Consider the following 13,364-nt stretch of genomic DNA (forward strand, 5'->3'; position numbering starts at 1 on the left):
TGCTTGACTTTAGGCAAGACAAGTTTGTCTTTGTACTCCTCACCTGGTTGCCACCACACATGCTTGACACCATCTGAACCAAATAAGTTTATCTTGGTCTCATCATACTGCAGGACATGGTTCCAGTAATCCATGTCCTTAGTCTGCTTGTCTTCAGGAAACTGTTTGCAGGCTTTCTTGCATCATCTTTAGAAGAGGCTTCCTTCTGGGAAGACAGCCATGTAGACCAATTTGATGCAGTGTGTGGTGTATGGTCTGAGCACAGGCTGACCCTCCACCCCTTCAACCACTCCAGCAAAGCTGGCAGCACTTATACATCTATTTCCCAAAGACAACCTCTGGATATGATGCTGTGCACTCAACTTCTTTGGTCGATAATGGAGAGGCCTGTTGTGAGTGGAACCTGTCCTGCTAAACTGCTGTATGATCTTGGCCACTGTGCTGCAGCTCAGTTTCAGGGTCATCGCAATCTTCTTATAGCCTAGGCCATATTTGTAGAGCAACAATTCTTTTTTTCAGATCCTCAGAGAGTTCTTTGCCATGAGGTGCCATGTTTAACCTTTAGTGACCAGTATGAGAGAGTGAGAGTGATAACCACCATATTTAACACACATACTGCCCATTTGTACCTGATATCTTCTAGCACTAATGAGTCACATGACACAGGGGTGGAAAATGGCTATTTAGGCCCAATTTGGACATTTTCACTTAGGGGTGTACTCACTTTTGTTGCCAGCAGTTTAAACATGAATGGCTGTGTGTTGAGTTATTTTGAGGGGACAGCTAAGTGTACATTCACTACTAGTGTAAATTCTTCAGTGTTTTCACATGAAAATTTATAATAAAATATTTACAAAAATGTGAGGGTGTACTCACTTTTGTGAGATACTGTATACTTTAAATCAGCATAGAATCATATCCCTCAGAGATGGTGTTTTGGCATGGACTCGCCTCTAGGGGTCCTCTGTTTAGATGTTTCCAATACTCTGCATATGGTTGTAACTGTGCTGGATTTCCTACAGGGCAATCCTCTCTAGTGGGCTCCCAGTTAAATGTAGGCAAAGAAAGAGGAATACTCTCATAGTGTATTAACATCTTAAAAGCATTTATTAAAACAAAAACAGCATGGACTCACATTTAAAAGCCAATAACCTGCGAAAATCCATGAGCGCTGAACTCGTTTCTGTGCAGCGGCACTTCCGGTACTCCTCCACTCATGCCCTATGCATTCGGCACTTTTGGATTTTCAGCTTTTAAATGTGAGTTCATGCTGTTTTTATTTGGGAACACTGTGTCTGCAGCTAAATCCATTATCGGAGGTAAATGAGTATGCTACTGATATGTCTGATGAAGATTTTCCATCTACAAATTGACGCCATACAGTTCAGAGACAAGACACTCAGAAATTACATAGATTTAAAAACAGGAAGTCACATTACATTTGAGGTTTAAAGGGGACATAGGAGACATTAATGACGGAGCATACCATTCCTGGCAAGTGTACATGTTTGCTGTAGCTCTGTGGAGAATTCATCTTATCCATACATTGATGGATTATGAATATACTTGAACCAAGGGATGGTCAGGAATTACATGAGATCGTCAAGGACTGACCAGATCCTAATGTATTAGCTGGAATCAGGAGAATGTTACAGTAGAATTTTGGGTGTGCAACTTACAGGATGTAGTTGCATGATATGATTGCATTGCCAAAGATATATTTGCTTGTTTGCTCGCGTTTTTAATTTCAGCTTGAAGTATGGAAAGAATAGGAAGTGTCTTTAGCAATTAAAATTATCCAGGCATGAGAATATTTGGTTTTACTGATTTAAAAAGCTTTCAGTTTAATATGAGGAAGTTAATTTTGTGCAGCCATTCTCAAACTGCACAGTAGACATTGAGAAATTTTGAGATATATGCAGGGCTGGTGCTACCACTAGGCAGACTAGGCAACCGCCTAGGGCACACTGCCACTTAGGGCGCCCGGCCGCTGGTTATGCTATCCCCACAGAGCTTGCAATTACCGCCCTGACACCGCCCTGACATGTCAGTGCGGCTCCGGCTCTCCGCTCTGATGTGTTTCCAGACAGTAATTCTAATCCCCCCTCTCTGCTATCATAATGTCAGCCAGTCACAGACAGTGTCACATCATGTGTCCAGCAACCCCCTGCAGGGCACTCTCTGATGTGTGTCAGGCAGCAGCCCTCCCTCTCCTCTCTCCACCTGACACTGACTGTGACATGTGTCCACAGTCCAGCATCGAGGCCGCTCTCCCTCCGCTCTACACTGTCCATGTCCAGTAGCACAGCCCCTCCCCCCACGCTCTCCTGGCCGTGTCACTGGAGCAGAGTACACGGAGGAATCGGAAGAATCATGGGATATAGCGTGGCGTGGTGCCTGGCTGCGGCTCTCCGGGCTTGGGGACGGGTGGAGAATGGCTGGAAGAGGCACCGACACAGAACAGAAGCAGCAGGCAGGTACACGGACACAGTATAGCCGGTGCTGGTGCAAGCGAGGAACAGGCAGAAATCACAGGGTCACCATTTACATTGTCAGAAGTTTGCTGAGCCTGAGCCCAAGACCATCACCTGGTAACACTGGTGTGGAAAGTAAAAACTGTTGATTTCTCTCTGAGTTAATGAATATGTGATGACAATGACATGGAATTTTAAAATGTGTTTGTATATGTATATTGACTAATCTGCCAAATGCCCCCCCAAGGCTGCATTGATTGGCATTGGAGAAGCAGCATTGATGGGCTCTGGTGAGGCTGTATTGATTGGCGCTGGTAAGGCTGCATTGATTGGTACTGGTGAAGCGGCATTGATGGGCGCTGGTGAGGCTGCATTGATTGGTGCTGGTGAAGTGGCATTGATTGGCGCTGGTGAGGCTGCATTGATTGGCACTGGTGAAGCGGCGTTGATGGGCGCTGGTGAGGCTGCATTGATTGGCAACGGTGAAGCGGCATTGATAGGCGCTTGTGAGGCTGCATTGATGGGCGTTGGTGAAGCGGCATTGATGGGCGCTGGAGAGGCTGCATTGATTGGCTCTGGTGAAGCGGCATTGATTGGCGCTGGTGAGGCTGCATTGATGGGCGCTGGTAGGCTGCATTGATGGGCGCTGGTAGGCTGCATGGATGGGCGCTGGTAGGCTGCATTTGATGGGCACTGGTGGAATGCATTTTATGAGCGCTCCATTAAAAAGGTGGGGTATACATGGGCAAGGAAAAGGGAGTGGAGTCAGGGGTGGAGCCAGGGGGGGGCAGCAAAATGAGGTTTCACCTATGGCGTCAAAAATCCTTGCACCAGCCTTGGATATATGTAAGCCCATGTATTAATATTGAAACTAAGAAAGAGGGAACTTGACATTGAATAGAATATTGTTACTTATTTCTTAGATGAATATCACTTAATGTTAACACATATAATATTGCCATCTTTGTTCTATATAACCAATAATAGAAGTTGAATAATTAAATTACATGATATGATAAAATAGATTCTTATAAATTGTATTTTATGGGTGCACTTCATTGTTTTGTGTATTACTCCTGAATGCATATTGCTATATTTGCAATGCATTCCATATTCAGCGAATGCTAGACTTGCTGGAATAGAGAGTGAACATTGAGAAGGGTTTAGTTAAGAGAAGTTATCTATATAGATTTAAAGTATGTTTTATTACATGTTTATTGTTAAAAAGTTGTGACTACTGTTGGTATGGCCATGGAATGTGTTGGGCACATATTTAGTCCATGCCCAATGCACTGCTAATTGGAATTAGGGATGATAAGTTCGACTCGAACATCGGGTGTTCGCCTGTTCGCAGAATAGCAAACAATTTGGGGTGTTTGCGGCAAATTTGAAAGCCGCAGAACATCTTTTAACCGGTTCCCGACCAGCTCCTCCACATTTACGTTGGCAGAATGGCACGGCTGCACAAAGTAACATACCTGTACGTTACTTTGAATTTGCCGCCGTGTGCGCGCACACCTGCCGCGATCTCCGTGAGTCGGGTCGCGAGTCCCGCAGACTCGATCGCCGCGGGCATACCCGCGATCGCCTCACGGAGAGGACGAACGGGGAGATGCCGTTGTAAACAGCATCTCCCCGTTCTGCCTAGTGACAAGTGTCACTCGATCTCTGCTCCCTGTCATTGGAGCAGAGATCAGTGACGTCACACACCAGCCCATCCCCCTGACAGTTAGAAATCACTCCCCTAGGACACATTTAACCCATCCCCGCCCCCTAGTGGTTAACCCCTTCACTGCCAGTGTCATTTATACAGGAATCAATGCATTTTTATAGCACTGATTGCTGTATAAATGACAGTGGTCCCAAAAATGTGTAAAAAATGTCCAACATGTCCGCCATAACGTCGCAGTCACAATAAAAATCGCTGATCGCCGCCATTACTAGTAAAAAAAAAAAATATTAATAAAAATGCCATAAAACTATCCCCTATTTTGTAAACGCTATAACTTTTGCGCGAACAAATCAATAAATGCTTATTGCGATTTTTTTTTACCAAAAATATGTAGAAGAATACGGAACGGCCTAAACTAAGGAAAAAAAATGTTTTTTATATATTTTTTGGGGATAATTATTATAGCAAAATGTAAAAAGTAATGCGTTTTTTTAAAAATTGTCGCTCTTATTTTGTTTATGGCGCAAAAAATAAAAATCGCAGAGATGATCAAATACCACCAAAAGAAAGCTCTATTTGTGGGAAAGGACGTCAATTTTGTTTCGGAGCCACGTCGCACGACCGCGCAATTGTCAATTAAAGTGACGCAGTGCCGAAGCGCAAAAAACGCTCTGGTCAGGAAGGGGGTAAATCCTTCCGGGGCTGAAGTGGTTAAAAGTCTATGGGAGAAATCAAAAGTGCTAATTTTAAAGGCTTATATGCATGGTATTGTTATAAAAAAGTGTTTGGGGACCTGGGTCCTGCCCCAGGGGACATGTATCAATGCAAAAAAAAGTTTAAAAAATGGCCGTTTGTTTGGGAGCAGTGATTTTAATAATGCTTAAAGTGAAACAATAAAAGTGAAATATTCCTTTAATTTTCGGTGTCTATAGTATGCCTGTAAAGTGGCACATTTTTCCCATGTTTAGAACAGTCCCTGCACAAAATTACATTTCTAAAGGAAAAAAAAGTTATTTAAAACTACTAGCGGCTATAATGAATTGCTGGGTCTCGGCAATACAGATAAAAGTCATTAAAAAAACTGTACGGGGTCCCCACAAAAATCCATACCAGGCCCTTTGGGTCTGGTATGAATATTAAGGGAAACCCCGAACCAAAATTTAAAAAAAAATTGTGTGGGGGTCCCCCCAAACTCTACACCAGGCCCTTCAGGTCTGGTATGGATATTAAGGGGAACCCTGCGCCAAATTAAAAAAAAAATGGCATAGGGGTCCCCCTCAAAATCCATACCAGACCCTTTGGGTCTGGTATGGATTTTAACGGGAACCCCTCACCAAAATTAAAAAAAAATAATATTTTGGGGGGTCCCCCAAAAATTCATACCAGACCCTTATCTGAGCATGCAACCTGGCAGGCCGCAGGAAAAGAGGCGGGACGAGAGAGCCCCCCCTCCTGAGCGGTACCAGGCCACATTCCCTCAACATGGGGAGGGTGCTTTGGGGTAGCCCTCCAAAACACCTTGTCCCCATGTTGATGGGGACAAGGGCCTTATCCCCACAACTCTTGCCCGGTGGTTGTGGGGGTCTGCAGGAGGGGGCTTATCGGAATCTGGAAGCCCCCTTTAACAAGGGGACCCCAGATCCCGCCCCCCCCTGTTTGAAATGGTTACGGGTATTGTACCCGTACCATTTCACAAAAATAGTGTCAAAATGCTAAAAAGCCACAAGACACATCTTGGGACAAGTCCTTTATTAAAAAATTAAAAAATAAAAATGTCCCACAAAGTCCATTCATCTTCTTCTCTCACTCCACCAACGGAAAAAAAAAAAAAAAAGATCCACCTCCATGGGAGGCATCCACCTTATGACACTTCAGCGCGATGACAGTTCTTTTATAACTGAGAGCGGGGCCACGCGGTGACGTAACCGGGTGACCCCGCCCCCCTCTGACGCACGGGGACTTCCCAATGGCTTCCCCATGGCGTCAGAGGGGGCGGGGCCACCCGTTTACATACTAAATGAAAGAAATGGGAACTTGAACAATGGGCACAAGGACATTACCTGTTACAAAACAAGGGAATGGATATTTGTGCCAATGGTTTTTAATTGTGTTTAAGCTGTTTAACAATGCTTGGGGATTTATAAATGTTTGATATTTAATGTTGGGATAAGACTTAGGTTTAACACAATTTTAAGAATATGTATTGGAAGAAAAAAAAAAGGGGGAAGTATGTTTCAGGCTATGTGTTCCAGGCTATGTGTTCCAGGCGTTACGCCCAAGGAATGGTGGTTAAGAAAGAAAAGGGGAAGTAACTTAAGGTTGTGTAATTTTATGTATTAAGCAACAAAAGAAAATAAAAAATATAGGGGAAAAGGGGAAAATATGGAAACATTTCTAAATGGAGAATAAATAAAATGGCCAATGAATGTAGAATGAGAAAGTGGTATCGTATTGTGTTTAATGAATGCACAAGGTATTATTTGATTTGTAAAGTATCTAAGTTTGTTTTAAAATGTACACAAAGAGATGGTTATCGCATGGGATATTGTGTTCTATCATTTTGGGAGTAGAGGTTACTAGGCCCATGTTGCTGATAATTACAAAAGATTTCCCTATTGAGTCCGTGAAGTGTTAACATTTGCGGGAAAGTTTGTTTGAATAACAGTCAGGGTGACTATTCTGGATATATTACTTTTTGAATCCCCAGAAAGTTCAATTGTAAAGTGTTAATGATGTAATGTTGTTTATTCAGCAAATGCTTTGTTGCTGATGGTCAGATATATTTGCAAAGTTGTCAGGCTGACTTCTGAGTCAGTATATGTGTTTGGGTAAAAAGTTCTGTTCTGAGACCCTCAGGTCCATTTGGGTCCCGGGGATAGAAGGAACTAAAGGTGTTTATGTTTTGTTGAAATCCTGCTGTAATACTGGATTTAGGTAAATGTTTAGTTAAAGATAGTTAAATATATTGAATCTATATAATGAAAACTGTTGCTGAGAAACATTTTATTTCTGCATGCCTTATGGACTTATGTTTGAAATAATGAGGAATATTATTTTAATACCTCCATTGGTTAAGGCCTCAATTGATCGGGTAGATTTATTGGTTATTCATGTTGGATGAGGAGTATCCACCCTATCCCCATGCACATGAAGAAATGCCCCCCCATTCATACCCTATACCCTATCCGGATTTCAAGTTACTCAAAGAAATGACTACATCTTTTACATGGAAATCTTTGTTGTTCATCTTTGTTGTTCTAATGCCATGGGAGGTGCTGAGATGAGTAAAGGCAGACTCCTGCTAGAAAATGTTCCTGGGAATGACCCCCTGAGGGTTAGAAAATGATGCACGCCCAAGGTCTACGAATTCCAGTGAGCACCACAAGGGAGAGATCCAGATGCCAGTCCAAAGACTCAAGTCTAGCCCAATGTATCAGTTCCAGTCTGTCTGTGGATGTCGAGTTCTGTCTTTACAAGGAGGCAGGGTTTGGGGTGGAGAATTTTCTGTTTATGTGGATGAACACAGAATCGAACCAAAAGTTTGAGAAAAGTTTGGTAAAATTAAAATTGTAACGTGGACCTTTTCCTTTTTTAATTTTATGGACAGTCATAAGCCATGCAAGAGACTTTTTTGTGTTCTTCTTTGAGGCTAGAGGCTGTCATGCCCCTCCCATTTGCTTTGATGGACTGTCACACCCCTCCCCCTTTATATTTCATGGACAATTGCTAAGCAGATGAGATCTTAATATCTACTAATTCTGATGTGTTTATTGTTCTCTATTTTTACATGCTTAAAATAGTGGTGAATTTATGGGAAAGTAGAACAGGTGAATGTCTGGGGCATATTGGGGGAAACAGGCTTTGTGATTGTCACATTCGTGACAAAAGAGAGGATTGAAAGGAGCACGTTAGAAAGAACCCCTTATGTTCATATTATGTTTTGCAATCTAAGACTCGACACCTTTAAGTTTATAATTTTTGCTAATCAAATAAATATATATTGTGTTTAAGAAGTGAGCTTGTATTGAAATCAAAACCAGAAATAAGTAAGGTGTTGGTCATGAGTTTTAGTTTTAGGTGACATAATGTCTGAATCTGTCTAGGTGACATAATATAATGGGACATATTGAGTTTGTTTGGATACAGAGATGTAAAGAGTTAATATTTATGACTATGATTGGTTGAATGCATGTTAAAAGGTCATTTGTCATGTACCCCTTATTGGTGAAAGATAGTTGTTGACGCCCATCTTTCATTTATACTTAACACCCTGTCTGAGCTATAATAAATCTGAACTGTGTATGAAGCAACGTGTGTTGTGTCAATTACTTATATACGTTGCCCCTATGCATAGGGGTGGTGGGTATGAGAGCAATGGAATCGGCCAATGATAAGGTAATTATTATTTGATAATTAGATAATAGTCAGAACAGTTTTAGTGGAGTGTTGTGGGTAGAGGTCCAACCAAAAGAGGCCAAGAATATTTTTACCAGTGAGGTAGTAACTCAGGTGGTTATAGACAAGGTGTTCAAGAGGTTTAGAGGTAAATTGGAGCAAGGATATGGGTTATAAGTAGTGCAAACTGGTGAGGTACAGTGAGGGCTTTTTAGTATAGGGATGACCAATGCATAATTAAGGGGGAATGGTATTTTAGGAGATCAGATTTGTATAGGCTAAAATCTTGCAAATATTTAATTTACACCACAGTCATTCTAGAGAATGACAAATTTTCTTGAAGTTTCTGGTGTCATCAGTTTGACCAGTGTGTAGCAGTCGGGGGGGGGGGGGGTAATTCTGCATGTGGTGAGGAAAACAAGTGTATCCAGGGAGGATGAGAGTGAACTTTTGTACAGAGAAGTTGCCAGGTCAAGGCAGGATAGGGGTGATATTTTTTCATACAGGTATTCCATTGCAGAATAGAGAAGGGAGGGGTTAAAGTGGTAAAGGTTTCTACAGTTGGCCAGATTGGGGGCTGAACACAAGAAGAGCATGAAGCTGATAAGGTTATGATCACAAATAGCAAAGAGGTTATTGGAGAGGTTGCCAGGAGTGTAGTAGTGTGAGAATACAAGGTAAAGGTTGTTGCTATCAGATTGGGTAGAAGTGTGTATCCACTGAGTTAGGTGAAGTAAAAAGGTTAGGTTGAGAAATGTAACTGGAATGGTAAAGAGGATGATAATTTGAATTTCAGAGGAATAAAATAAAATAGCCAGGCAGAGAAGCAATTAAGGAAGCTTGACATGAGTCCAGAATGTCAATGAATTACATCAATCCAAATAGAAAAACACGACAAGGTGTAGGAAAAATGTGAAAGGTGCTTTGTGGTTCCAACTCCATCTCCCCTTTATTCACTGGAGTAAATGATTCCATTGGAAGTCACCATGGGAGAGGGTAGCTGAAGAGGCAGATTCCCGAAGACAGGTTTCAGTACCAGCAGAAAGAGGAGTTGGAGATAAAAAGGTTGTTGATGGTTCAGGGGGTAAGATGAAGACTTACATGAAGGCACGTGCACCTGTGTCATTGAGTCTATGACATTGGGGTGGAACTACTAAAGGGGTTGTAAACCCTCGAGGTTTTTCACCTTAATGCAAATGCATTTGCACCTTAATGTGATGCAGCAGCCCCCCCGAGCCCCCTTTTACTTACCTGAACCCTGTCTTTCCAGTGACAGGGACGAGCACACCAGCTCCAGCCAGTGCCACAGGTCCTGATTGGATAGATTGATAGCAACGCAGCCTTTGGCTCCTGCTGCTGTAAATCAAATCCAATGACATTGGAGGTGGGGGTGGGGCCGAGTCCTGCAGTCTGTGTCAATGGACACAGCAGCAGGAAACTGGAGCGCACCTTCACAACTGCCCCAGGGGAGAGCAGCTCTCCAACAGGGCTTTTAGGAAGAGAAGGAGCTAGGAGCACCGCTGAGGGACCCCAGAAGAGGAGGATCAGAGCCACTCTCTGCAAAACCAACTGCACAGAGGATGTATGACATGTTTTTTTTTTTTTTAAACAAACCTTTACATATTCTTTAAAGGCAAATAGACTGTGCACTTTGCAAGTGCAGTTGCACTTTGCAAGTGCATTTGCTCCAGGGCTTCGTAAATATTTAGTAAATACACTCCAGTGTTTTCAGAAAGAGTAATCGCTGATAAGTGCAAACTTTAGGGAGAGGGCAGTAGTGATGTGATATGAACAGGCTGTGAGGTGGACAAGGTAGATGAAAGATGAAGGGGTTTGAGGAGTGAGGACACTAGAATGGGAATAATGGTTAGCACATATAGAATAGTAGAGAGAGTGGGGATCAGACTATAAAATAAAGAAGTAGATGGATGCAGGTACTCTCTTGAGCAGAGAACTGTTGTTTTGTAGTTGCTTTCTTGATATTGTCTTAGTTAAAGACTATAGTGCTATGTTGGCACTATAGGCAGAAATGCCTATGCTTGCCCCTCACTTGAGCTAAAATAATACTTAAATGGGATGTGGGTGTTTGGCAATGAATTAATTTGATATAAGAAAAATGCAGATGGTTGTTGGTGAAAGTTTTCTACACTAAAATGTAAGACAGGACAGGGACATTAGGATAAGATTATTTTTTCTGCTCAGTCAAGGCACAAGAAAGGTAGGTCTTTCTCAATATAGACATGTTTTACAGCAGTTACAAAAAACAATAGCAAGGCATATGTAGTTTCATTCACACCCTGTATATAAATGTTGGAGATGCTAGTAAAAGATGGTTACTATAAGTAATAGTGAAGCAGATGTAGTTTCATTCATACACAGCAAACACATAATAATAATATTGAATGAGGGTTAACTGTAGGAACAGAGCGGAGAAGACAATGATAAGAGAATGATGAGATGACATCATTGTAAAATTGTACAATATCTATGCAGTAATGGCACTTTTGGCAGGAATGCCTATGCCTTCTGAAAATATTATAAATATAGTCTTCAGTTGTGTGTTTGGTAGAAATGGGCTAGCACCAGGACAGTACATGAGCACTTGAACAGGCAGCAAATGGGGTGAGACAAGGCAGTCTGAGAAGCATAACTACCAATATTATTCAGTGGTGGGACAGTTTCATCTACAGAAAACCTTGTGATTTGAAGGAGTCTAGTTGCCCTCAGCAAACTTTCTAAACCCAAAACATCATTCAAAAGTAAATCAAATGTATGGTCTTCCTTTTTTGATCATAAGGGAAATTTTACATGTGGAGTCAGGAATTGTGGTACATGCTGTTTCATGTGGCATCACAAACAGGAGGTTTGGGAACTGATAGCCGGCCCCATTTGATTAAACAGTTCATCAATTGTGGCACCCTTTTTGTCATATATGGGATCCTATGTCCAGGACAGGTGGCCAGCTTTATGTTGGTCGTACCACCATTCCACTCAGGGTTCGGATAAGTGAACATACAGTAAGTGCAGTATTCTGAATTAAAGGGATAAGTACTCTGTCCCAAGTCACTTTAAGGGTAAACATTGTGCAGACCCAACGGGCATGAGATTATTTGGTATTGAAGCCATCTCTGATGAACTTGACAGGGGCAGGAGATACCAAATGCTCTATAAACGTGAAAAGTTTCTGGATTTTTACCCTTGGTAGTCTTGCCCCGAAAGGGCTAAATGAGGATCTGGAGGTACACAATTTGATACACTGAAAGTTACCAAATGATACCATTCTGTTTGCGTCCCCTGTCATGGGTCTAACCTCCCTCACTCCCTTTCCTGATGTTATAAGTATGACTGCCATCCACTCACTCAGATATATATATATATATATATATATATATATATATATATATATATATATATATAATGTATATGTATATGTATATATATGTATATGTATGTATGTGTGTGTGTATATATATATATATATATATATATATATATATATATATATATATAGTGGGGACGGAAAGTATTCAGACCCCCTTAAATTTTTCACTCTTTGTTATATTGCAGCCATTTGCTAAAATCATTTAAGTTCATTTTTTTCCTCATTAATGCACACACAGCACCCCATATTGACAGAAAAACACAGAATTGTTGACATTTTTTGCAGATTTATTAAAAAAGAAAAACTGAAATATCACATGGTCCTAAGTATTCAAACCCTTTGCTCAGTACAGGCATACCCCACTTTTAAGTACACATTGGGTTTATTTAAGTGCAAAATCAGGCTCACTTCTGCATAGAAACCAATAAGCTTCTAACCCCAGCTTGTTCAATTAAGCTTTGGTAATTTAACCTGGAAGCTCATTGGTTTCTAACGCAAAAGTGAGCCTGATTTTGCACTTTCCAGCTTTAGTAAATAAACCCCATTGTGTACTTAAAAGGTGGGGTATGCCTGTATTTAGTAGAAGCACTCTTTTGATCTAATACAGCCATGAGTCTTTTTGGGAAAGATGCAACAAGTTTTTTACACCTGGATTTGGGGATCCTCTGCCATTCCTTCTTGCAGATCCTCTCCAGTTCTGTCAGGTTGGATGGTAAACATTGGTGGACAACCATTTTTAGGTCTCTCCAGAGATTGGGTTTAAGTCAGGGCTCTGGCTGGGCCATTCAAGAACAGTCACGGAGTTGTTGTGAAGCCACTCCTTCATTATTTTAGCTGTGTGGTTAGGGTCATTGTCTTGTTGGAAGGTAAACCTTCGTCCCAGTCTGAGGTCCTGAGCACTCTGGAGAAGGTTTTCGTCCAGGACATCCCTGTACTTGTCCGAATTCATCTTTCCCTTGATTGCAACCAGTCGTCCTGTCCCTGCAGCTGAAAAACACCCCCACAGCATGAAGCTGCCACCACCGTGCTTCACTGTTGGGACTGTATTGGACAGGTGATGAGCAGTGCCTGGTTTTCTCCACACATACGGCTTAGAATTAAGGCCAAAAAGTTCTATCTTGGTCTAATCAGACCAGAGAATCTTATTTCTCACCATCTTGGTGTCCTTTAGGTGTTTTTTAGCAAACTCCATGCGGGCTTTCATGTGTCTTGCACTGAGGAGAGGCTTCCGTCGGGCCACTCTGCCATAAAGCCTGGTGGAGGGCTGCAGTGATGGTTGACTTTCTACAACTTTCTCCCATCTCCCGACTGCATCTCTGGACCTCAGCAACAGTGATCTTTGGGTTCTTCTTTACCTCTCCCACCAAGGCTCTTCTCCCCCAAAAGCTCAGTTTGGCCATCCCAAAAGTCTCCAATTTAAGGATTATGGAGGCCACTGTGC

The sequence above is a fragment of the Aquarana catesbeiana genome, linkage group LG05, assembly GCF_042186555.1.
Source record: "Aquarana catesbeiana isolate 2022-GZ linkage group LG05, ASM4218655v1, whole genome shotgun sequence".
Classification (NCBI taxonomy): domain Eukaryota; kingdom Metazoa; phylum Chordata; class Amphibia; order Anura; family Ranidae; genus Aquarana; species Aquarana catesbeiana.